Genomic DNA, 26,928 nt, shown 5'->3' on the forward strand with positions numbered 1-26,928 from the left:
GGATTTGGCTCATTTTGGTGCAGAGTTTCTAGTAGTTTCTGGTTACTACTGTTACAGGCAGATGCCGTCTGCATAATACAGCCAGCACCGCCTCAACCCCTCCATGCATGTGGACCCCGGCACAAACACTCAGGTACATCCTTTTATGCTAAGACATTAATAATTCTCCAATTATCACACACAACTTATATACAGAAACCCCCCAACCGTCCCCGATCCAATGGGACTGTCCGACTGTCGCTGGAGGTCGGGGCTACGTCCTGACGAGCTGTGTTCTGTCAGGACAGTCCGTGTAGTACAAGAATGTCTCATGCCGTGCATGCTGCTGTGATCGCTCCTGGAGAGGGGCAGCATCCGCTCCGCACGCCTCGTACACGCCCGGCTCAGCTCCGTACGCCTCGTACACACACGGCTCTGCTCCGTACACCTCGTACACCCGCGGCTCTGCTCCGTACACCTCGTACACACGCGGCTCTGCTCCGTACACCTCGTACACACGCGGCTCTGCTCCGTACACCTCGTACACACGCGGCTCTGCTACATCCACACTGTAAACCCCTCCTGACCCCACAGATAAACTTCAGCTCATCCAGCACCATGACAACCAGCACAGCAGAGTCCTGCATCCACTGAGGCCCCTGATCATGTGACCCCTGACTCCTCCCCTCCTGTGACCTCATCACAGGTCCTGTGTGCACAGAGCAGCCATATATGTGGTGGCGGCTCTGCAGGTGGAGGTATGTGGAGACCCCATTACTGGGCGCAGGGGGCATTAACCCCTTCAGCACGGAGACTCTTTTGGGGTCTTGTGTTGCCCCTTTATAAGAATCATAAGGTTTTTGTTCTGTTTTCTGTAATAGATACATACGACCCAACTATGGAGACAGGAAGGGAGGAAACGTATTGTTCTCATAGTACAGGACCCCTTTACTGGCTCCACAGTGTAATGCCCCCATTATGCCCCTTATGCAGGATGTGTAATGCCCCCATTATGCCCCCTATGCAGGATGTATGATGCCCCCACACAGTGTAATGCCCCCATTATGCCCCTTATGCAGGATGTATGATGCCCCCCACAGTGTAATGCCCCCATTATGCCCCTTATGCAGGATGTATGATGCCCCACACAGTGTAATGCCCCCATTATGCCCCTTATGCAGGATGTATGATGCCCCACACAGTGTAATGCCCCCATTATGCCCCTTATGCAGTATGTATGATGCCCTCACACAGTGTAATGCCCCCATTATGCCCCTTATGCAGGATGTATGATGCCCAAACACAGTGTAATGCCCCCATTATGCTCCTTATGCAGGATGTATTTTGCCCCCACACAGTGTAATGCCCCTTATGCAGGATGTATGATGCCCCACACAGTGTAATGCCCCCATTATGCCCCTTATGCAGGATGTATGATGCCCCACACAGTGTAATGCCCCCATTATGCCCCTTATGCAGGATGTATGATGCCCCACACAGTGTAATGCCCCCATTATGCCCCTTATGCAGGATGTATGATGCCCCACATAGTGTAATGCCCCCATTATGCCCCTTATGCAGGATGTATGATGTCCCCCACAGTGTAATGCCCCCATTATGCCCCTTATGCAGGATGTGTAATGCCCCCATTATGCCCCCTATGCAGGATGTATGATGCCCCCACACAGTGTAATGCCCCCATTATGCCCCTTATGCAGGATGTATGATGCCCCCCACAGTGTAATGCCCCCATTATGCCCCTTATGCAGGATGTATGATGCCCCACACAGTGTAATGCCCCCATTATGCCCCTTATGCAGGATGTATGATGCCCCACATAGTGTAATGCCCCCATTATGCCCCTTATGCAGGATGTATGATGCCCCCCACAGTGTAATGCCCCCATTATGCCCCTTATGCAGTATGTATGATGCCCTCACACAGTGTAATGCCCCCATTATGCCCCTTATGCAGGATGTATGATGCCCAAACACAGTGTAATGCCCCCATTATGCTCCTTATGCAGGATGTATTTTGCCCCCACACAGTGTAATGCCCCTTATTATTATTATTATTTATTATTATAGCGCTATTTATTCCATGGCGCTTTACATGTGAAAAAGGGGGTATAATACAAGAACAATTTCAATAATCTTGAACACAATGTGACAGCGACTGGTACAGGCGGAGCGAGGACCCTGCCCGCGAGGGCTCACAATCTACGAGGGATGGGTGAGGATACAGTAGGTGAGGGTAGAGCTGGTCGTGCAGCGGTATGGTGGAGCGGTGGTTACTGCAGGTTGTAGGCTTGTCGGAAGAGGTGGGTCTTCAGGTTCCTTTTGAAGGTTTCCACGGTAGGCGAGAGTCTGATACGTTGGGGTAGAGAGTTCCAGAGTAGGGCGGAAGCACGGGAGAAATCTTGTATACGGTTGTGGGAGGAGGAGATAAGAGGGGAGTAGAGCAGGAGATCTTGTGAGGATCGGAGGTTGCGTGCAGGTATGTAACGGGAGACTAGGTCGGAGATATATGGAGGAGACAGGTTGTGAATGGCTTTGTATGTCATGGTTAGGGTTTTGAACTGGAGTCTCTGAGCAATGGGGAGCCAGTGAAGAGATTGACAGAGAGGAGAGGCCGGGGAATAGCGGGGGGACAGGTGGATTAGTCGAGCAGCAGAGTTTATGATAGATTGGAGGGGTGCGAGAGTGTTAGAGGGGAGGCCACAGAGCAGGAGGTTGCAGTAGTCAAGGCGGGAGATGATGAGGGCGTGCACCAGTGTTTTTGCAGATTCATGGTTTAGGAATGTGCGGATCCGGGAGATATTTTTAAGTTGGAGTCGGCAGGAAGTGGAAAGGGCTTGGATATGTGGTTTGAAGGAGAGTTCCGAGTCCAGGGTTACCCCGAGGCAGCGAGCTTGAGGGACTGGGGAGAGTGGGCAGCCATTGACTATGATGGATAGGTCAGTTGGGAGGGTTGAATGAGATGGCGGAAAGATGATGAATTCTGTTTTGTCCATGTTAAGTTTTAGAAATCTAGCAGAGAAGAAGGAGGAAATAGCAGACAGACATTGTGGGATTTTGGTTAATACGGAGGTGATATCGGGTCCAGAGAGGTAGATCTGTGTGTCATCAGCATAGAGGTGATAATGAAAGCCATGAGACTCTATGAGCTGTCCCAGGCCTAAGGTGTAGATGGAGAAGAGCAGGGGTCCTAGAACTGAACCTTGGGGGACACCGACAGATAGGGGGTGAGATGAAGAGGTGGTGTGTGAGTGGGAGACACTGAATGTCCGGTCTGTTAGGTATGAGGAGATCCAGGATAGGGCCAAGTCTGTGATGCCGAGAGATGAGAGAGTCTGTAGTAAGAGGGAATGGTCCACTGTGTCAAAGGCAGATGACAGGTCTAGGAGGAGGAGGACAGAGTAGTGTCGCTTAGATTTGGCGGTTAGTAGGTCGTTTGTGACTTTAGTCAGTGCAGTTTCAGTAGAATGGTGCGGTCGGAAACCAGATTGTAGGCGGTCAAAAAGGGAGCAGGAGGAGAGGTGGGAGGACAGTTCAGAATGGACATGTTGTTCCAGTAGTTTTGAGGCATAGGGGAGAAGTGATATGGGGCGATAGCTAGACACAGAGGATGGGTCAAGGGAGGGCTTTTTGAGGATGGGTGTGATTGAGGCATGTTTGAAACATGAGGGGAAGACACCAGTTGTTAGTGACAGGTTGAAGAGGTGGGCTAGGGCTGGGATGAAGATAGTGGTAAGGTTTGGGATGAGGTGGGACGGGATTGGGTCAAGTTTACAGGTGGTGAGGTGTGATTTGGAGAGTAAGGAGGAAAGTTGATCTTCAGAAATGGTGGAGAATGTAGTTTTGGAGGAGGAGGGTTGAGTAGGTGTGGGGAGGGGCTGTGGGGGCTTTAGGCAAAAGCTTTGTCTGATGGTGTCAATCTTCTGCTTGAAGAATGAGGCAAAGTCTTCGGCTGAAATAAGAGGAGAGGGAGGAGGCACTGGGGGACGGAGGAGAGAATTGAAGGTGTTGAATAGTTGTTTGGGGTTGTGGGACAGGGAGGATATGAGAGATGTGAAGTAGGTTTGTTTTGCTGCAGTGAGTGTGGACTTGAAGGTAGTGAGGGACTGTTTGAATGCGATGAAGTGCTCATGGGAGTGGGACCTTTTCCATCTACGTTCAGCAGCCCTGGAGGCCCGTCGCAGTTCTTTAGTTAGGCTGGTGTGCCAGGGTTGTCTGTTGATTGTGCGAGTCTTGGTATGCATGAGGGGGGCGACCGAATCGAGAGCTGCAGCTATTGTGGTGTTGTACAAAGTGGCAGCAGCATCTGCATCATGTAAGGAACTAATGTCTGTAAGAGGGAGGAGGGATTCAGAGAGAGAGTGTAGGTCAAGGTGTTTGAGATTTCTACGAGGGTATTCAAGTTTGTGGAGTGGGGATTGTTGCCCCGGGGAGGAGAGAGAAGAGAATGTGAGTAGGTTGTGGTCAGAGAGAGGGAGAGGTGAGTTAGAGAGGTTAGATAGGGAACAGAGGCGGGTGAAGATGAGGTCCAGCGTGTGGCCGTCTTTGTGGGTGGGTGTGGAAGACCACTGGGTAAGACCAAAGGAGGAAGTGAGGGATAGAAGCTTAGAGGCAGCGGAGAGGGAAGTATCAATGGGGATGTTAAAGTCGCCCATGAGGATAGTGGGGATGTCAACAGAGAGGAAATGAAGTAGCCAGGTGGTGAAGTGGTCAAAGAAAGTGGTGGCTGATCCTGGGGGGCGGTAGATGACAGCCAGTTGGAGGTTGGAGGGGGAGTAGATGCGCACACAGTGCACCTCAAAAGACGGGAGAGTAATTGCGGGCGGCAGTGGGATCTGGGTGAAGGAGCAGTTTTCTGAGAGGAGGAAACCTATTCCTCCACCGTGCTTGCCGTTGGGGCGGGGGGTATGGGAGAGGTGGAATCCGCCATACGAAAGTGCAGCAGGAGAGGCTGTGTCGGAGGGGGTGAGCCAGGTTTCAGTGATTCCGAGGAAGGAAAGCTTGTTAGTGATGAAGAGATCGTGAATGTAGGAAAGTTTATTGCAGACAGAGCGAGCGTTCCATAGAGCTCCTGTTAGGGGGACTAGGGAAGCAGGGGCTGGGCGGATGGGTGTAAGGTTAGAAGGGTTACGAGAGTTTGGGATAGATCGGGGGTAGGAGGTGGAAGTGAATGTAGGGATGTGGTGAGGAGGGCCAGGATTTGGAGAGATGTCGCCGGCAGTAAGGAGGAGCAGAGAAAGCGTTATTAGGTGGGAGCAGGAGAGGGCATGAGGTGGCTGTCTGTGTTTGGAGACAAAGGATTGTATGTTGTGGAATAGCTCTGAGGAAGAGGTGAGATGGGTGGGGAGAATGGAGGGAGAGATGAAGAGTTCCTTTCCCGGTGTAGGGATTAGGGGTGGTTGAAAGAAGTGAAGGATTAAGGGGGTGAGAATGAAAACAAAAACAATCATTGTTTACTGTGACTTAGTATCCAGGTACCTTCAGTTCACTTCAGGTTCAATTCAGGATTAATTCAAATTTCAGGCACTTCAGCTCATGGACACTTAAGCTGAGGGACACAGACTTCAGTCTGACACAGACTCCTAGTTCTCAATATATGGCCTACAGAATGCATTCAGCTGTGAACCAGAGGGGAGTGGTCTGTGCTCATCTTGATCAGCTGATTAAGGCTGAACCAGATGTAGGATACTCAAAGGTTCAGTAAACAAGGTCATAAATGAAAGTGGGGGGTGGGTAGTGTAACTTGGGTCACGTACCATTAGTATATAGTAGGAGCAGAGAGATATAGGGAAGGCTGCATGGAAATCAGGATGGAAAAGTTGGGTCACGTACCATTAGTATATAGTAGGAGCAGAGAGATATAGGGAAGGCTGCATGGAAATCAGGATGGAAAAGTTGGGTCACGTACCTGTAAGAGGAATGGATAAACAGAGATGCTGATTAGAGTGCGGTGGTGGCCGGTAAGGTACAGTCTGCATGCATCATATTATTCAGGATTAATTCAAATTTCAGGCACTTCAGCTCATGGACACTTAAGCTGAGGGACACAGACTTCAGTCTGACACAGACTCCTAGTTCTCAATATATGGCCTACAGAATGCATTCAGCTGTGAACCAGAGGGGAGTGGTCTGTGCTCATCTTGATCAGCTGATTAAGGCTGAACCAGATGTAGGATACTCAAAGGTTCAGTAAACAAGGTCATAAATGAAAGTGGGGGGTGGGTAGTGTAACTTGGGTCACGTACCATTAGTATATAGTAGGAGCAGAGAGATATAGGGAAGGCTGCATGGAAATCAGGATGGAAAAGTTGGGTCACGTACCATTAGTATATAGTAGGAGCAGAGAGATATAGGGAAGGCTGCATGGAAATCAGGATGGAAAAGTTGGGTCACGTACCTGTAAGAGGAATGGATAAACAGAGATGCTGATTAGAGTGCGGTGGTGGCCGGTAAGGTACAGTCTGCATGCATCATATTATTCAGGATTAATTCAAATTTCAGGCACTTCAGCTCATGGACACTTAAGCTGAGGGACACAGACTTCAGTCTGACACAGACTCCTAGTTCTCAATATATGGCCTACAGAATGCATTCAGCTGTGAACCAGAGGGGAGTGGTCTGTGCTCATCTTGATCAGCTGATTAAGGCTGAACCAGATGTAGGATACTCAAAGGTTCAGTAAACAAGGTCATAAATGAAAGTGGGGGGTGGGTAGTGTAACTTGGGTCACGTACCATTAGTATATAGTAGGAGCAGAGAGATATAGGGAAGGCTGCATGGAAATCAGGATGGAAAAGTTGGGTCACGTACCATTAGTATATAGTAGGAGCAGAGAGATATAGGGAAGGCTGCATGGAAATCAGGATGGAAAAGTTGGGTCACGTACCTGTAAGAGGAATGGATAAACAGAGATGCTGATTAGAGTGCGGTGGTGGCCGGTAAGGTACAGTCTGCATGCATCATATTATTCAGGATTAATTCAAATTTCAGGCACTTCAGCTCATGGACACTTAAGCTGAGGGACACAGACTTCAGTCTGACACAGACTCCTAGTTCTCAATATATGGCCTACAGAATGCATTCAGCTGTGAACCAGAGGGGAGTGGTCTGTGCTCATCTTGATCAGCTGATTAAGGCTGAACCAGATGTAGGATACTCAAAGGTTCAGTAAACAAGGTCATAAATGAAAGTGGGGGGTGGGTAGTGTAACTTGGGTCACGTACCATTAGTATATAGTAGGAGCAGAGAGATATAGGGAAGGCTGCATGGAAATCAGGATGGAAAAGTTGGGTCACGTACCTGTAAGAGGAATGGATAAACAGAGATGCTGATTAGAGTGCGGTGGTGGCCGGTAAGGTACAGTCTGCATGCATCATATTATTCAGGATTAATTCAAATTTCAGGCACTTCAGCTCATGGACACTTAAGCTGAGGGACACAGACTTCAGTCTGACACAGACTCCTAGTTCTCAATATATGGCCTACAGAATGCATTCAGCTGTGAACCAGAGGGGAGTGGTCTGTGCTCATCTTGATCAGCTGATTAAGGCTGAACCAGATGTAGGATACTCAAAGGTTCAGTAAACAAGGTCATAAATGAAAGTGGGGGGTGGGTAGTGTAACTTGGGTCACGTACCATTAGTATATAGTAGGAGCAGAGAGATATAGGGAAGGCTGCATGGAAATCAGGATGGAAAAGTTGGGTCACGTACCATTAGTATATAGTAGGAGCAGAGAGATATAGGGAAGGCTGCATGGAAATCAGGATGGAAAAGTTGGGTCACGTACCTGTAAGAGGAATGGATAAACAGAGATGCTGATTAGAGTGCGGTGGTGGCCGGTAAGGTACAGTCTGCATGCATCATATTATTCAGGATTAATTCAAATTTCAGGCACTTCAGCTCATGGACACTTAAGCTGAGGGACACAGACTTCAGTCTGACACAGACTCCTAGTTCTCAATATATGGCCTACAGAATGCATTCAGCTGTGAACCAGAGGGGAGTGGTCTGTGCTCATCTTGATCAGCTGATTAAGGCTGAACCAGATGTAGGATACTCAAAGGTTCAGTAAACAAGGTCATAAATGAAAGTGGGGGGTGGGTAGTGTAACTTGGGTCACGTACCATTAGTATATAGTAGGAGCAGAGAGATATAGGGAAGGCTGCATGGAAATCAGGATGGAAAAGTTGGGTCACGTACCATTAGTATATAGTAGGAGCAGAGAGATATAGGGAAGGCTGCATGGAAATCAGGATGGAAAAGTTGGGTCACGTACCTGTAAGAGGAATGGATAAACAGAGATGCTGATTAGAGTGCGGTGGTGGCCGGTAAGGTACAGTCTGCATGCATCATATTATTCAGGATTAATTCAAATTTCAGGCACTTCAGCTCATGGACACTTAAGCTGAGGGACACAGACTTCAGTCTGACACAGACTCCTAGTTCTCAATATATGGCCTACAGAATGCATTCAGCTGTGAACCAGAGGGGAGTGGTCTGTGCTCATCTTGATCAGCTGATTAAGGCTGAACCAGATGTAGGATACTCAAAGGTTCAGTAAACAAGGTCATAAATGAAAGTGGGGGGTGGGTAGTGTAACTTGGGTCACGTACCATTAGTATATAGTAGGAGCAGAGAGATATAGGGAAGGCTGCATGGAAATCAGGATGGAAAAGTTGGGTCACGTACCATTAGTATATAGTAGGAGCAGAGAGATATAGGGAAGGCTGCATGGAAATCAGGATGGAAAAGTTGGGTCACGTACCTGTAAGAGGAATGGATAAACAGAGATGCTGATTAGAGTGCGGTGGTGGCCGGTAAGGTACAGTCTGCATGCATCATATTATTCAGGATTAATTCAAATTTCAGGCACTTCAGCTCATGGACACTTAAGCTGAGGGACACAGACTTCAGTCTGACACAGACTCCTAGTTCTCAATATATGGCCTACAGAATGCATTCAGCTGTGAACCAGAGGGGAGTGGTCTGTGCTCATCTTGATCAGCTGATTAAGGCTGAACCAGATGTAGGATACTCAAAGGTTCAGTAAACAAGGTCATAAATGAAAGTGGGGGGTGGGTAGTGTAACTTGGGTCACGTACCATTAGTATATAGTAGGAGCAGAGAGATATAGGGAAGGCTGCATGGAAATCAGGATGGAAAAGTTGGGTCACGTACCATTAGTATATAGTAGGAGCAGAGAGATATAGGGAAGGCTGCATGGAAATCAGGATGGAAAAGTTGGGTCACGTACCTGTAAGAGGAATGGATAAACAGAGATGCTGATTAGAGTGCGGTGGTGGCCGGTAAGGTACAGTCTGCATGCATCATATTATTCAGGATTAATTCAAATTTCAGGCACTTCAGCTCATGGACACTTAAGCTGAGGGACACAGACTTCAGTCTGACACAGACTCCTAGTTCTCAATATATGGCCTACAGAATGCATTCAGCTGTGAACCAGAGGGGAGTGGTCTGTGCTCATCTTGATCAGCTGATTAAGGCTGAACCAGATGTAGGATACTCAAAGGTTCAGTAAACAAGGTCATAAATGAAAGTGGGGGGTGGGTAGTGTAACTTGGGTCACGTACCATTAGTATATAGTAGGAGCAGAGAGATATAGGGAAGGCTGCATGGAAATCAGGATGGAAAAGTTGGGTCACGTACCATTAGTATATAGTAGGAGCAGAGAGATATAGGGAAGGCTGCATGGAAATCAGGATGGAAAAGTTGGGTCACGTACCTGTAAGAGGAATGGATAAACAGAGATGCTGATTAGAGTGCGGTGGTGGCCGGTAAGGTACAGTCTGCATGCATCATATTATTCAGGATTAATTCAAATTTCAGGCACTTCAGCTCATGGACACTTAAGCTGAGGGACACAGACTTCAGTCTGACACAGACTCCTAGTTCTCAATATATGGCCTACAGAATGCATTCAGCTGTGAACCAGAGGGGAGTGGTCTGTGCTCATCTTGATCAGCTGATTAAGGCTGAACCAGATGTAGGATACTCAAAGGTTCAGTAAACAAGGTCATAAATGAAAGTGGGGGGTGGGTAGTGTAACTTGGGTCACGTACCATTAGTATATAGTAGGAGCAGAGAGATATAGGGAAGGCTGCATGGAAATCAGGATGGAAAAGTTGGGTCACGTACCATTAGTATATAGTAGGAGCAGAGAGATATAGGGAAGGCTGCATGGAAATCAGGATGGAAAAGTTGGGTCACGTACCTGTAAGAGGAATGGATAAACAGAGATGCTGATTAGAGTGCGGTGGTGGCCGGTAAGGTACAGTCTGCATGCATCATATTATTCAGGATTAATTCAAATTTCAGGCACTTCAGCTCATGGACACTTAAGCTGAGGGACACAGACTTCAGTCTGACACAGACTCCTAGTTCTCAATATATGGCCTACAGAATGCATTCAGCTGTGAACCAGAGGGGAGTGGTCTGTGCTCATCTTGATCAGCTGATTAAGGCTGAACCAGATGTAGGATACTCAAAGGTTCAGTAAACAAGGTCATAAATGAAAGTGGGGGGTGGGTAGTGTAACTTGGGTCACGTACCATTAGTATATAGTAGGAGCAGAGAGATATAGGGAAGGCTGCATGGAAATCAGGATGGAAAAGTTGGGTCACGTACCATTAGTATATAGTAGGAGCAGAGAGATATAGGGAAGGCTGCATGGAAATCAGGATGGAAAAGTTGGGTCACGTACCTGTAAGAGGAATGGATAAACAGAGATGCTGATTAGAGTGCGGTGGTGGCCGGTAAGGTACAGTCTGCATGCATCATATTATTCAGGATTAATTCAAATTTCAGGCACTTCAGCTCATGGACACTTAAGCTGAGGGACACAGACTTCAGTCTGACACAGACTCCTAGTTCTCAATATATGGCCTACAGAATGCATTCAGCTGTGAACCAGAGGGGAGTGGTCTGTGCTCATCTTGATCAGCTGATTAAGGCTGAACCAGATGTAGGATACTCAAAGGTTCAGTAAACAAGGTCATAAATGAAAGTGGGGGGTGGGTAGTGTAACTTGGGTCACGTACCATTAGTATATAGTAGGAGCAGAGAGATATAGGGAAGGCTGCATGGAAATCAGGATGGAAAAGTTGGGTCACGTACCATTAGTATATAGTAGGAGCAGAGAGATATAGGGAAGGCTGCATGGAAATCAGGATGGAAAAGTTGGGTCACGTACCTGTAAGAGGAATGGATAAACAGAGATGCTGATTAGAGTGCGGTGGTGGCCGGTAAGGTACAGTCTGCATGCATCATATTATTCAGGATTAATTCAAATTTCAGGCACTTCAGCTCATGGACACTTAAGCTGAGGGACACAGACTTCAGTCTGACACAGACTCCTAGTTCTCAATATATGGCCTACAGAATGCATTCAGCTGTGAACCAGAGGGGAGTGGTCTGTGCTCATCTTGATCAGCTGATTAAGGCTGAACCAGATGTAGGATACTCAAAGGTTCAGTAAACAAGGTCATAAATGAAAGTGGGGGGTGGGTAGTGTAACTTGGGTCACGTACCATTAGTATATAGTAGGAGCAGAGAGATATAGGGAAGGCTGCATGGAAATCAGGATGGAAAAGTTGGGTCACGTACCATTAGTATATAGTAGGAGCAGAGAGATATAGGGAAGGCTGCATGGAAATCAGGATGGAAAAGTTGGGTCACGTACCTGTAAGAGGAATGGATAAACAGAGATGCTGATTAGAGTGCGGTGGTGGCCGGTAAGGTACAGTCTGCATGCATCATATTATTCAGGATTAATTCAAATTTCAGGCACTTCAGCTCATGGACACTTAAGCTGAGGGACACAGACTTCAGTCTGACACAGACTCCTAGTTCTCAATATATGGCCTACAGAATGCATTCAGCTGTGAACCAGAGGGGAGTGGTCTGTGCTCATCTTGATCAGCTGATTAAGGCTGAACCAGATGTAGGATACTCAAAGGTTCAGTAAACAAGGTCATAAATGAAAGTGGGGGGTGGGTAGTGTAACTTGGGTCACGTACCATTAGTATATAGTAGGAGCAGAGAGATATAGGGAAGGCTGCATGGAAATCAGGATGGAAAAGTTGGGTCACGTACCATTAGTATATAGTAGGAGCAGAGAGATATAGGGAAGGCTGCATGGAAATCAGGATGGAAAAGTTGGGTCACGTACCTGTAAGAGGAATGGATAAACAGAGATGCTGATTAGAGTGCGGTGGTGGCCGGTAAGGTACAGTCTGCATGCATCATATTATTCAGGATTAATTCAAATTTCAGGCACTTCAGCTCATGGACACTTAAGCTGAGGGACACAGACTTCAGTCTGACACAGACTCCTAGTTCTCAATATATGGCCTACAGAATGCATTCAGCTGTGAACCAGAGGGGAGTGGTCTGTGCTCATCTTGATCAGCTGATTAAGGCTGAACCAGATGTAGGATACTCAAAGGTTCAGTAAACAAGGTCATAAATGAAAGTGGGGGGTGGGTAGTGTAACTTGGGTCACGTACCATTAGTATATAGTAGGAGCAGAGAGATATAGGGAAGGCTGCATGGAAATCAGGATGGAAAAGTTGGGTCACGTACCATTAGTATATAGTAGGAGCAGAGAGATATAGGGAAGGCTGCATGGAAATCAGGATGGAAAAGTTGGGTCACGTACCTGTAAGAGGAATGGATAAACAGAGATGCTGATTAGAGTGCGGTGGTGGCCGGTAAGGTACAGTCTGCATGCATCATATTATTCAGGATTAATTCAAATTTCAGGCACTTCAGCTCATGGACACTTAAGCTGAGGGACACAGACTTCAGTCTGACACAGACTCCTAGTTCTCAATATATGGCCTACAGAATGCATTCAGCTGTGAACCAGAGGGGAGTGGTCTGTGCTCATCTTGATCAGCTGATTAAGGCTGAACCAGATGTAGGATACTCAAAGGTTCAGTAAACAAGGTCATAAATGAAAGTGGGGGGTGGGTAGTGTAACTTGGGTCACGTACCATTAGTATATAGTAGGAGCAGAGAGATATAGGGAAGGCTGCATGGAAATCAGGATGGAAAAGTTGGGTCACGTACCATTAGTATATAGTAGGAGCAGAGAGATATAGGGAAGGCTGCATGGAAATCAGGATGGAAAAGTTGGGTCACGTACCTGTAAGAGGAATGGATAAACAGAGATGCTGATTAGAGTGCGGTGGTGGCCGGTAAGGTACAGTCTGCATGCATCATATTATTCAGGATTAATTCAAATTTCAGGCACTTCAGCTCATGGACACTTAAGCTGAGGGACACAGACTTCAGTCTGACACAGACTCCTAGTTCTCAATATATGGCCTACAGAATGCATTCAGCTGTGAACCAGAGGGGAGTGGTCTGTGCTCATCTTGATCAGCTGATTAAGGCTGAACCAGATGTAGGATACTCAAAGGTTCAGTAAACAAGGTCATAAATGAAAGTGGGGGGTGGGTAGTGTAACTTGGGTCACGTACCATTAGTATATAGTAGGAGCAGAGAGATATAGGGAAGGCTGCATGGAAATCAGGATGGAAAAGTTGGGTCACGTACCATTAGTATATAGTAGGAGCAGAGAGATATAGGGAAGGCTGCATGGAAATCAGGATGGAAAAGTTGGGTCACGTACCTGTAAGAGGAATGGATAAACAGAGATGCTGATTAGAGTGCGGTGGTGGCCGGTAAGGTACAGTCTGCATGCATCATATTATTCAGGATTAATTCAAATTTCAGGCACTTCAGCTCATGGACACTTAAGCTGAGGGACACAGACTTCAGTCTGACACAGACTCCTAGTTCTCAATATATGGCCTACAGAATGCATTCAGCTGTGAACCAGAGGGGAGTGGTCTGTGCTCATCTTGATCAGCTGATTAAGGCTGAACCAGATGTAGGATACTCAAAGGTTCAGTAAACAAGGTCATAAATGAAAGTGGGGGGTGGGTAGTGTAACTTGGGTCACGTACCATTAGTATATAGTAGGAGCAGAGAGATATAGGGAAGGCTGCATGGAAATCAGGATGGAAAAGTTGGGTCACGTACCATTAGTATATAGTAGGAGCAGAGAGATATAGGGAAGGCTGCATGGAAATCAGGATGGAAAAGTTGGGTCACGTACCTGTAAGAGGAATGGATAAACAGAGATGCTGATTAGAGTGCGGTGGTGGCCGGTAAGGTACAGTCTGCATGCATCATATTATTCAGGATTAATTCAAATTTCAGGCACTTCAGCTCATGGACACTTAAGCTGAGGGACACAGACTTCAGTCTGACACAGACTCCTAGTTCTCAATATATGGCCTACAGAATGCATTCAGCTGTGAACCAGAGGGGAGTGGTCTGTGCTCATCTTGATCAGCTGATTAAGGCTGAACCAGATGTAGGATACTCAAAGGTTCAGTAAACAAGGTCATAAATGAAAGTGGGGGGTGGGTAGTGTAACTTGGGTCACGTACCATTAGTATATAGTAGGAGCAGAGAGATATAGGGAAGGCTGCATGGAAATCAGGATGGAAAAGTTGGGTCACGTACCATTAGTATATAGTAGGAGCAGAGAGATATAGGGAAGGCTGCATGGAAATCAGGATGGAAAAGTTGGGTCACGTACCTGTAAGAGGAATGGATAAACAGAGATGCTGATTAGAGTGCGGTGGTGGCCGGTAAGGTACAGTCTGCATGCATCATATTATTCAGGATTAATTCAAATTTCAGGCACTTCAGCTCATGGACACTTAAGCTGAGGGACACAGACTTCAGTCTGACACAGACTCCTAGTTCTCAATATATGGCCTACAGAATGCATTCAGCTGTGAACCAGAGGGGAGTGGTCTGTGCTCATCTTGATCAGCTGATTAAGGCTGAACCAGATGTAGGATACTCAAAGGTTCAGTAAACAAGGTCATAAATGAAAGTGGGGGGTGGGTAGTGTAACTTGGGTCACGTACCATTAGTATATAGTAGGAGCAGAGAGATATAGGGAAGGCTGCATGGAAATCAGGATGGAAAAGTTGGGTCACGTACCATTAGTATATAGTAGGAGCAGAGAGATATAGGGAAGGCTGCATGGAAATCAGGATGGAAAAGTTGGGTCACGTACCTGTAAGAGGAATGGATAAACAGAGATGCTGATTAGAGTGCGGTGGTGGCCGGTAAGGTACAGTCTGCATGCATCATATTATTCAGGATTAATTCAAATTTCAGGCACTTCAGCTCATGGACACTTAAGCTGAGGGACACAGACTTCAGTCTGACACAGACTCCTAGTTCTCAATATATGGCCTACAGAATGCATTCAGCTGTGAACCAGAGGGGAGTGGTCTGTGCTCATCTTGATCAGCTGATTAAGGCTGAACCAGATGTAGGATACTCAAAGGTTCAGTAAACAAGGTCATAAATGAAAGTGGGGGGTGGGTAGTGTAACTTGGGTCACGTACCATTAGTATATAGTAGGAGCAGAGAGATATAGGGAAGGCTGCATGGAAATCAGGATGGAAAAGTTGGGTCACGTACCATTAGTATATAGTAGGAGCAGAGAGATATAGGGAAGGCTGCATGGAAATCAGGATGGAAAAGTTGGGTCACGTACCTGTAAGAGGAATGGATAAACAGAGATGCTGATTAGAGTGCGGTGGTGGCCGGTAAGGTACAGTCTGCATGCATCATATTATTCAGGATTAATTCAAATTTCAGGCACTTCAGCTCATGGACACTTAAGCTGAGGGACACAGACTTCAGTCTGACACAGACTCCTAGTTCTCAATATATGGCCTACAGAATGCATTCAGCTGTGAACCAGAGGGGAGTGGTCTGTGCTCATCTTGATCAGCTGATTAAGGCTGAACCAGATGTAGGATACTCAAAGGTTCAGTAAACAAGGTCATAAATGAAAGTGGGGGGTGGGTAGTGTAACTTGGGTCACGTACCATTAGTATATAGTAGGAGCAGAGAGATATAGGGAAGGCTGCATGGAAATCAGGATGGAAAAGTTGGGTCACGTACCATTAGTATATAGTAGGAGCAGAGAGATATAGGGAAGGCTGCATGGAAATCAGGATGGAAAAGTTGGGTCACGTACCTGTAAGAGGAATGGATAAACAGAGATGCTGATTAGAGTGCGGTGGTGGCCGGTAAGGTACAGTCTGCATGCATCATATTATTCAGGATTAATTCAAATTTCAGGCACTTCAGCTCATGGACACTTAAGCTGAGGGACACAGACTTCAGTCTGACACAGACTCCTAGTTCTCAATATATGGCCTACAGAATGCATTCAGCTGTGAACCAGAGGGGAGTGGTCTGTGCTCATCTTGATCAGCTGATTAAGGCTGAACCAGATGTAGGATACTCAAAGGTTCAGTAAACAAGGTCATAAATGAAAGTGGGGGATGGGTAGTGTAACTTGGGTCACGTACCATTAGTATATAGTAGGAGCAGAGAGATATAGGGAAGGCTGCATGGAAATCAGGATGGAAAAGTTGGGTCACGTACCATTAGTATATAGTAGGAGCAGAGAGATATAGGGAAGGCTGCATGGAAATCAGGATGGAAAAGTTAGGTCACGTACCTGTAAGAGGAATGGATAAACAGAGATGCTGATTAGAGTGCGGTGGTGGCCGGTAAGGTACAGTCTGCATGCATCATATTATTCAGGATTAATTCAAATTTCAGGCACTTCAGCTCATGGACACTTAAGCTGAGGGACACAGACTTCAGTCTGACACAGACTCCTAGTTCTCAATATATGGCCTACAGAATGCATTCAGCTGTGAACCAGAGGGGAGTGGTCTGTGCTCATCTTGATCAGCTGATTAAGGCTGAACCAGATGTAGGATACTCAAAGGTTCAGTAAACAAGGTCATAAATGAAAGTGGGGGGTGGGTAGTGTAACTTGGGTCACGTACCATTAGTATATAGTAGGAGCAGAGAGATATAGGGAAGGCTGCATGGAAATCAGGATGGAAAAGTTGGGTCACGTACCATTAGTATATAGTAGGAGCAGAGAGATATAGGGAAGGCTGCATGGAAATCAGGATGGAAAAGTTGGGTCACGTACCTGTAAGAGGAATGGATAAACAGAGATGCTGATTAGAGTGCGGTGGTGGCCGGTAAGGTACAGTCTGCATGCATCATATTATTCAGGATTAATTCAAATTTCAGGCACTTCAGCTCATGGACACTTAAGCTGAGGGACACAGACTTCAGTCTGACACAGACTCCTAGTTCTCAATATATGGCCTACAGAATGCATTCAGCTGTGAACCAGAGGGGAGTGGTCTGTGCTCATCTTGATCAGCTGATTAAGGCTGAACCAGATGTAGGATACTCAAAGGTTCAGTAAACAAGGTCATAAATGAAAGTGGGGGGTGGGTAGTGTAACTTGGGTCACGTACCATTAGTATATAGTAGGAGCAGAGAGATATAGGGAAGGCTGCATGGAAATCAGGATGGAAAAGTTGGGTCACGTACCATTAGTATATAGTAGGAGCAGAGAGATATAGGGAAGGCTGCATGGAAATCAGGATGGAAAAGTTGGGTCACGTACCATTAGTATATAGTAGGAGCAGAGAGATATAGGGAAGGCTGCATGGAAATCAGGATGGAAAAGTTGGGTCACGTACCTGTAAGAGGAATGGATAAACAGAGATGCTGATTAGAGTGCGGTGGTGGCCGGTAAGGTACAGTCTGCATGCATCATATTATTCAGGATTAATTCAAATTTCAGGCACTTCAGCTCATGGACACTTAAGCTGAGGGACACAGACTTCAGTCTGACACAGACTCCATCCTCCTTATGCAGGATGTATGATGCCCCACACAGTGTAATGCCCCCATTATGCCCCTTATGCAGGATGTATGATGCCCCACACAGTGTAATGCCCCCATTATGCCCCTTAAGCAGGATGTATGATGCCCCACATAGTGTAATGCCCCCATTATGCCCCTTATGCAGGATGTATGATGCCCCACATAGTGTAATTCCCCCATTATGCCCCTTATGCAGGATGTATGATGCCCCACATAGTGTAATTCCCCCATTATGCCCCTTATGCAGGATGTATGATGCCCCCCCACAGTGTAATGCCCCCATTATGCCCCTTATGCAGTATCTATGATGCCCTCGCACAGTATAATGCCCCTATTATGCCCCTTATGCAGGATGTATGATGCCCCCACACAGTGTAATGCCCCTATTATGCCCCTTATGCAGGATGTATGATGCCCCCACACAATGTAATGCCCCCATTATGCCCCTTATGCAGGATGTATGATGCCCCCACACAGTGTAATGCCCCCATTATGCCCCCTATGCAGGATGTATGATGCCCCCACACAGTGTAATGCCCCCATTATCCCCCTTATGCAGGATGTATTTTGCCCCCACACAGTGTAATGCCCCCATTATGCCCCTTATGCAGGATGTATGATGCCCCACACAGTGTAATGCCCCCATTATGCCCCTTATGCAGGATGTATGATGCCCCCCACACAGTGTAATGCCCCCATTATGCCCCTTATGCAGGATGTATGATGCCCCACACAGTGTAATGCCCCCATTATGCCCCTTATGCAGGATGTATGATGCCCCACATAGTGTAATGCCCCCATTATGCCCCTTATGCAGGATGTATGATGCCCCCCCACAGTGTAATGCCCCCATTATGCCCCTTATGCATTATGCCCTCACACAGTGTAATGCCCCCATTATGCCCCTTATGCAGGATGTATGATGCCCAAACACAGTGTAATGCCCCCATTATGCTCCTTATGCAGGATGTATTTTGCCCCCACACAGTGTAATGCCCCCATTATGCCCCTTATGCAGGATGTATGATGCCCCACACAGTGTAATGCCCCCATTATGCCCCTTATGCAGGATGTATGATGCCCCACACAGTGTAATGCCCCCATTATGCCCCTTAAGCAGGATGTATGATGCCCCACATAGTGTAATGCCCCCATTATGCCCCTTATGCAGGATGTATGATGCCCCCCCCCACAGTGTAATGCCCCCATTATGCCCCTTATGCAGTATGTATGATGCCCTCACACAGTGTAATGCCCCCATTATGCCCCTTATGCAGTATCTATGATGCCCCCACACAGTGTAATGCCCCTATTATGCCCCTTATGCAGGATGTATGATGCCCCCACACAGTGTAATGCCCCTATTATGCCCCTTATGCGGGATGTATGATGCCCCCACACAGTGTAATGCCCCCATTATGCCCCTTATGCAGGATGTATGATGCCCCCACACAGTGTAATGCCCCCATTATGCCCTTTATGCAGGATGTATGATGCCCCCACACAGTGTAATGCCCCCATTATGCCCCTTATGCAGGATGTATGATGCCCCCACACAGTGTAATGCCCCCATTATGCCCCTTATGCAGGATGTATGATGCCTCCACACAGTGTAATGCCCCCATTATGCCCCTTATGCAGGATGTATGATGTCCCCACACAGTGTAATGCCCCCATTATGCCCCTTATGCAGGATGTATGATGCCCCACATAGTGTAATGCCTCCATTATGCCCCTTATGCAGGATGTATGATGCCCCCACACAGTGTAATGCCCCCATTATTCCCCTTTTGCAGCATGTATGATGCCCCCCACAGTGTAATGCCCCCATTATGCCCCTTATGCAGGATGTATGATGCCCACACAGTGTAATGTACCCACAATACCGCCTGAGGTCCTGCAGTTGGAATAATCCCTCTGGAGTTGGTTTTCCCTTTGCCTGCTCCCCTACATGTAGATCCTCGAGTATGTATACATGCATGTAGGGGAGCAGACCTTACTAGATATCGAGGCTTTGTACAGTAATATACCGCATGAGGATGGTATCAGAGGAGTAACACATTTCTTGAAATCGAGGTCAATAGAGTGTAGCAGACATAATGACTTCATATAGTATCTTCTAAAATTCACTCTTGTCTTTTTCATAACTTCTTTCTCTTTGACAGGAAGTACTTCCACCAGCTCAGGGGTACTACGATGGGGAGCCCCTGTGCCCTCTCGTATGCTAACCTATTCCTGGGCTGGTGGGAGGAAACCACAACATTCACGGATGATCATAAGTGGTGGCATCCATATATTGGGGTATGGTATAGATATATTGACTATATTTTAATCATCTGGTCAGGAACGAATGAACAATCTTTTGAATTTGTCAGGGAACTCAACATCAATAGAGTCGGCCTGAAATTTACATCTGAGTTTAATTATCACCAGTTGCCTTTCCTGGATGTACTAATCAAGAAAGAACAGCCTGGGACCCTAGGGACATTCATCTACCATAAACCTTCAAGCACTAATAAACTATTGAAGTGGGATATCCACCACCCCAACCCCATAAAAAGAGGAATACCCAAGGGCTAATTTTTATGGTTGAGAATGTACTGCCATAATGTCACAGATTTTAATATACAGGCAATAGACCTGAACACCAGATTCAGGGAAAAAAGGGTACTACTGGTACATTTTGGATTCCGTATCATCGTTTGCAGAAAAATGGGAGAGACTGACACTCCTCCATACCTAACCAAGAGAACAAGAAAAAGGTGGGATAACACGAGTAAGAAAAACTTATGACAATCAGAGTGACCATATCTTTAATATCCTCAGAAAACACTGGGATATACTTGTGGCTGACCCGGACCTGAGGGTGCTGTAGGATCTACTCCCACAATAACTTTCAGAAAGGGTCGGTCAATTAGAGACCATTTAGTGCATAGTTTCTACAAAAAACCTGCACCCAAGGGGACTTGGCTACATAGAAGAATCTCTGTGGTTTATTTAGATCTGGAGAATGTTGTATATGTAATTTGATGAGACTATGTAAATCTTTCTCAAGTTCCTCCACGAGTAAAAACTTTTTTCAGAGGGATTATTCCAACTGTAAAACCTCAGTACTTGTGTATATGGCCACATGCACCTGCCCCCTAGATTATGTAGGCAAGACCAAGAGGGAGTATAGGAGGAGGGTGGGGGGCAGTTGGGGTGTCCCGACCATGGTGTATATCGCCCATTAGCGAGGCACATGAACAGTGTACATCAATGTGAAACCGGAGACATCTCCTTTTGTATCATTGAGATGGTTAAACCCAATGTGATAGGAGGTGATCACAATAGATGTATCCTCAAAAAGGAAAGTGAGTGGATTTCCAGACTGGATTCACGAGCCCCTAAGGGACTGAATGAGCAAATTTCCTATGCCTGTTTTGTATGAATACAGCCCCATTCTGGATTACATTTTTGGGTTTTATACTCTACCCATTTCTACTCAGTTCCCTGTGAATCTGGTTCACATATTGTTGTACTTCATCAAGAGATCTGAGCTTCTATATCAGAATTATTGCTTATCAGTTATATCCCACATATACTATTTAGTAACAACTAACAAGTGTGGTGATCCTTTTATATCTCTAATTATGCAATAGGGGTCAAATATGACCATTTAGGAATTTACTGTGGGCCATCATCTCATATTTTATGTCGTGATAAAGTAGATCTACATGCCTATTGCATGATGGGAGGATGTGCAATACTTGTTTTTAGTCTCCCATGATGCTGATCTCAAAGACAGGACTTTTCCATGTTGGTGGAATGCAATCCAAAACCATTATGCGATCCGGCGTGGAACGCATGCTTCCGGACATGCACATTCGCAGATAGGAGACTGTGATGCACTCCAGCATGGAACGCACATGTCCGGGCACGTTTGAGCTTTCTTCCGGCCTGTTGTTTTGTGCTGAATTGTGGGGAGTACTTGAGAATTTATTTTTGTTCCATCTGTCTTTAGTTGATCCCACTGATGCATCAGATAAGTCCTCAGAGAATTATAATTAGAGGAACCCATGGACACATTAGGATTTGTGAAGCTGACCTCCGCTCTCCTCTATTTCCTTAGAATTTATTGTGTGACCTGTATTTCAGAACAGTAGCTCTTGGTTTGTTTCATTTCCATGTGTAAATTGAATTTGACTCGTAGTCTTTGATATCTCTTTCAAACTTAGTTTTTTTGATGTCTGAGATCCATCCTCCAGACTTTGTAAATTCTTTTGCATATTTTGTTTGAGTTTTGTATCCAAAAAGGCTTCTACACTTGGCGGAATACTTTCACCGAGTTTTTTTTCAAGAAAAAAATATCAAAATTCAATGTGACTTGATTATCCTTTTACAAATTTATCTTTATTAAGTTTTGAAAAGGAAATACAAATACAAACACCGGGTACTAGTTGTGCAACAAGTAGTAGGTCAAACATGACCACATAACCATAACAATAACCAGTATTTCCAAAACATTTGAAAATGAAATAAGTAAGCATAATCCAAAGTAGAGTCGCTGGTAGAACATTGGTTCAATGTGTTTTAGGATATACCAGCGTGGTGACTCAGACTTAAACATTAAGTCATTACATATTCATGTGGATTAACAAATAAGGTTTATAAAAGAAAGAACGAGTAGCTAAAACTAAAAACACAAATACACACAAAGGGAAGTGGGGGAAGGGATGTATGGATAAGGCTGCGTGCCCATGTTGCGGATTACAAGCGTTTTTGCTGCGGATTTTCCGCAGTGGAAACGCTTGTAAAACGCTTGGTAATCCGCATCCCATTGTCCCCAATGAGAATCCGCAAGTTCTATGCCCATGCTGCGGATTTTTCCGCAGCGTTTATGCTGCGTTCAAAAATCCGCAGCATGTCCATTAATTTTGCGTTTCCGCATGCGGAATTGCCTTGTGCAATACATTAAAAACGCAAGGCAATTCCGCATGATGGAAAACGCGCGATAAGCGCGCGATAAACGCGCAATAAACGCGTGCTGGATTCCGCATGCGTTTTTCCGGGAGAGGACATGCGGAAATGAAGCAGAAATTTTCTGCTTCATTTCCGCAACGTGGGCACATAGCCTAAGAGGGTTAGGGTAACCTCAGAGAGGCTCCTGAAGTATAGACTTAGCTTTCCCCTATGAGGTCAAGGTAATCAGCGGAAGATTTAAACTCTAGTAGAACCATGTTTTACAACATTTATCATGGGAGTTATTGATCATGGAGGGGAGTTCGTCCGTTAACATAATCTCATTTATTTTGGAGAACCATAGTGTTACTTTTCCATAGCAAGGGAATACATGCTCTAGCAGACGTGATCAAGTGTCTCAGTATTGAGTTTTTATATGTTTTTAAAGGGATGTTGCTGTGATGGAGAAGGACGAAAGCTGGGTCAAGGTCTGAAATAAGATCACTGAATTTACTAATCACTAGTAGAACTTTTCCCCAGAAAGGAGAAAGGAGTTTACAGGTCCAAAAAATATGTAGTAGGTCACCCTCCTCCTCCCCACATCTCCAACACATGGGACTAGCATCTGGGAATATAGAGTGTAGGCGAGTTGGGACTCTATACCAATGAGAAAGCAGTTTATAGCTGGCCTCCTGAAATCACCAGCTGATTGATGATGTGTGTCAAGGTGAAGATTCACTTCCACTGATCCCTCGTTAAGGTGCAACTCAGATCTCTCTGCCATTGAGATTGGAAGCGTGATTTAGACTGGTCCAGGGGTTCAATCAGTAGGGAATATGAGAGTGACAAAGTGTGTCTTAATGGGCCGGTATTTGGTGACTTGGTTATCCTATAAGGGCTTTTTTTTACATGTGGACATACACCCTGTAAAGCATTTAACTATGTTAATAAAACCGACACATTTGAAGAAAACCTAACAGGACAACAATTTGCAATACACAATTTCATCAATTGTAACACTATAGGGGTCATCTATTTAATAGAATGTATAGAGAGTTAACTGCAATAAGTGGGATGGACGTCAGATCCGATATAAACATGTATTAGAAGACATTTATCTGACGCAATCAATCCCACAGCATTAAACCTGTCTGTGGTTTCAAGACACTTTTCACAAAAACATAAAGGGGATGTCAGACCCTTCAGATATTAGGAATAGAAAAGGATTATAAACCATTAAGAGGTGGAGATATGAAAAGAAAAATCTTAAATAGAAAGTCATATTGGATATTTAATTTACAAACTAGAGCCCCACAGGGAATGAACATCAGACAGGATTAATATCACAGTACAATTAATTGTATTTGTCTTTGATTTCCAGTGATTTTATTGAATGTCTCATGCATGAGTTGTATTTGTGTATTCTCTTTTTCTTCCATACAATACAGGGTTAAATTGTCTGAGAAGTGCTCAGTAATCAATGGACACCCAGGAAAGGGAAGGATATAAAAGTATCACAGAGACTCACATGTTGTAAATCAGGAATAAGCATTGGTTTGGTATATGGGCACTTGGTGGTATGCCATCACAACAGTTTTTATGAATTCACAATAAATGTGAGATTTTAACAATATAGACAATGCTGGAGAATCCATCTCTCCTCCTTTCTCTACTTGAACCTTGAAATGTCCCTGACCAGGGCGGCTCCATGCGGTGATCGTCAGACAAAGTGCATTGAATAAACAGTGAGCTGACCTCCCTCTCCATTTTACCATTATATGCATGTTTTCCCTATAGTGACGAATATTTATTTTGCTAAAACTGTGATATTTTCACTTTAAGGCTGCGTTCACACATTGCTTTTTTTCCTGCGTATTTTTACGCGTGCGTATTTCCTGTTTTTTTTACCTGCGTTTTTTTACGCAGGTAAAAAAAGCACCTCCATTCACACACTGCTTTTTTTCCTGCGTTTTTTATACGGAGGATGCAGGAGAAATGAAGTGTCAGGATGGAGGATTACACCTGTATGTAATGTAATGTATGTGTCTGTATGTAATGTAATGTAATGTAATGTCTGTGTCTGTGTGTCCTGTGAGTGTCCCCCTAGCAGTGTATGTACAGACAGCTTCTGGCTGCAGTACATACACTGCTTTAAAACTATGGATACTCACCTATCCGATGGATGGGAGAGGCGTCCGGTCCCGCCGCTGCCAGCATCTTCAGTGAAGCGATGACAAGCCGGCGTTCGCACCGGTCCCGCCGCTTGCAGCTTCCTGCCGTAAAGCGATCACAAGCCGGTCAGCTGACCGGCTTGTGATCGCTTTATGGCAGGAAGCTGCAAGCGGCGGGACCGGAGCCGACGCCGGCTTGTCATCGCTTCACTGAAGATGCTGGCAGCGGCGGGACCGTACGGCTCTCCCATCCATCGGATAGGTGAGTATCCATAGTTTCTCCTGCGCCTCCATCAAAAAGCTATGGAATTACGCAGTGTGTGAACACCGCTGCGTAATTCCATCGCTTATAACGGGCACAATAGGAGAAAGCGCAGGAGGCAGCTGCGTAAAGAATTGACATGTCAATTCTTTACGCAACTGCGATTATGCACTGCGTAAAAACACACAATGTCTGAACGGCAAAGTGAATTTCCCATTCAGTTTGCTGGCAGACACAAGGCACATTGCGTATTTTGAAAAAGCGCGCGCAAAAAAGCGTGCGAAAATACGCAATGTGTGAACGCAGCCTAAAACTTTTTTTTAAACCTTTTTTTTATAAACGTTTTTAAACCACTCTCATTAGTGCGATCATACAACATACAAGCCTCTGATCGCTCCGGTGATGCACTGTACTACTGTAGTGCCGTGTATTATCACTGCCTGTGCAATAGTAACGTCCCCATACACATGAGATAAGTGTTGACTGATCGGTCATTTGGCAGACGGCTATCTCTCCAGACTCCCCCATATACACAAATATTCCAGCTTTCCTGTGGTTTGTATGACTGACTGGTACTGTCGGGAGGCCCCCAAATACATTATATAGTCAACCAAAACCCCCAAAATCAGTGCTTCCATGCAACTTTAGTCTAATGTTTATGGGGCGTTAAAAGGTAACTTATTGGACACTACCTCTGGCCCGGCCTAATAGACTTTCGTACATTGCAGGCCCAGACACCATTATTAGGCATTTCAGTATTGTAGGAACTAGACAGCCCCATACTATCGAGTACTTGGGGAAAGAGGGGCATTCAGCCTAACTCTGTCACGCCTTCTTAGATGCCATGTTTGCTTTTTGCAGGACAACGCACACAGTACCAGGAACTAGCGGTGGACACCGCGTTCCTCTAAGCCACTACGTGCAGCACCACCTTATAACCCGGAACTAGGGGTCACAGGTATGCTACGTCCAGCTCTATTCTGGGTATCTCGGCCTCCACAGTCCCTCTCAGCTGATAACTCTGAGTCTGCCACTCTCTGCTCTTTTCTGCAGCACCAAGCAACCAGTGTCACCATATCTCCACACTTTTGAATTCCTACCTTTGAATATCATCCAGCAGTCTAGTAGGTGTCACCTCTCTTCAATTTGTATATATACTTGCTCTATACTATGATGTTGTATCCGCATTAATGGGGTTTGATGAAATATTATGCACTGTTTGACAGCATGTTTATTGTTCAGGTTAAACAAGAGATATTATCATGTTATTGCACAATGATCCATTTGTATATGCTTTTTTATTTTATTATTTATTATTATTCTTTTATTTATTGTTTTGTTCTTTGTGCTATTTCCAATAGTTCTTGATTAAGGTCAGATCGACCGAAACATTTACTTTTGTTTTTGGACTGCATTAAAAAAAAAATTTTCTATAAGAACCATTGAGTGCCGAGGTTATTCTCAATGTCAATTCTAGTGTCAGAGAATTAGGTGAGAATTAGCTTTATGGAAGATGAGTCTATGAGAAACGTATTCAGCTGCAGACTCCAAGGAAGAAACTGCTTGTTATCTGTGTCCTAAAATATATAGGTTTTATTACTAGATGTAAAGGAAAAAATTAGATACTGTAAAATAATAAATCTCCTTATATGTTTCCCCTTATTATCTCCAGTAATTGTATTATTACACAGGATTTTTATGATGTTACATCGGCTCATCATCTTCTC

General features: G+C 45.4%; 1 protein-coding gene across 1 annotated transcript in view; it reads left to right on the top strand.

Annotated features, from left to right (window-relative positions):
* The first annotated feature begins 670 nt into the window (after nucleotides 1-670).
* The window catches only part of LOC141271752 (uncharacterized), a 35,597-nt gene continuing 9,339 nt past the window's right edge, over nucleotides 671-26,928 (top strand). The window contains exons 1-3 of the mRNA XM_073681856.1: nucleotides 671-737; nucleotides 26,063-26,159; nucleotides 26,255-26,325. The gene's annotated coding sequence lies outside the window, so the exon portion shown is untranslated. The remainder of the gene's footprint in view (nucleotides 738-26,062; nucleotides 26,160-26,254; nucleotides 26,326-26,928) is intronic.

The sequence above is a fragment of the Phyllobates terribilis genome, unplaced genomic scaffold (assembly GCF_046119375.1).
Source record: "Phyllobates terribilis strain yellow unplaced genomic scaffold, ASM4611937v1 Scaffold_5__5_contigs__length_657084704, whole genome shotgun sequence".
Lineage (NCBI taxonomy): Eukaryota > Metazoa > Chordata > Amphibia > Anura > Dendrobatidae > Phyllobates > Phyllobates terribilis.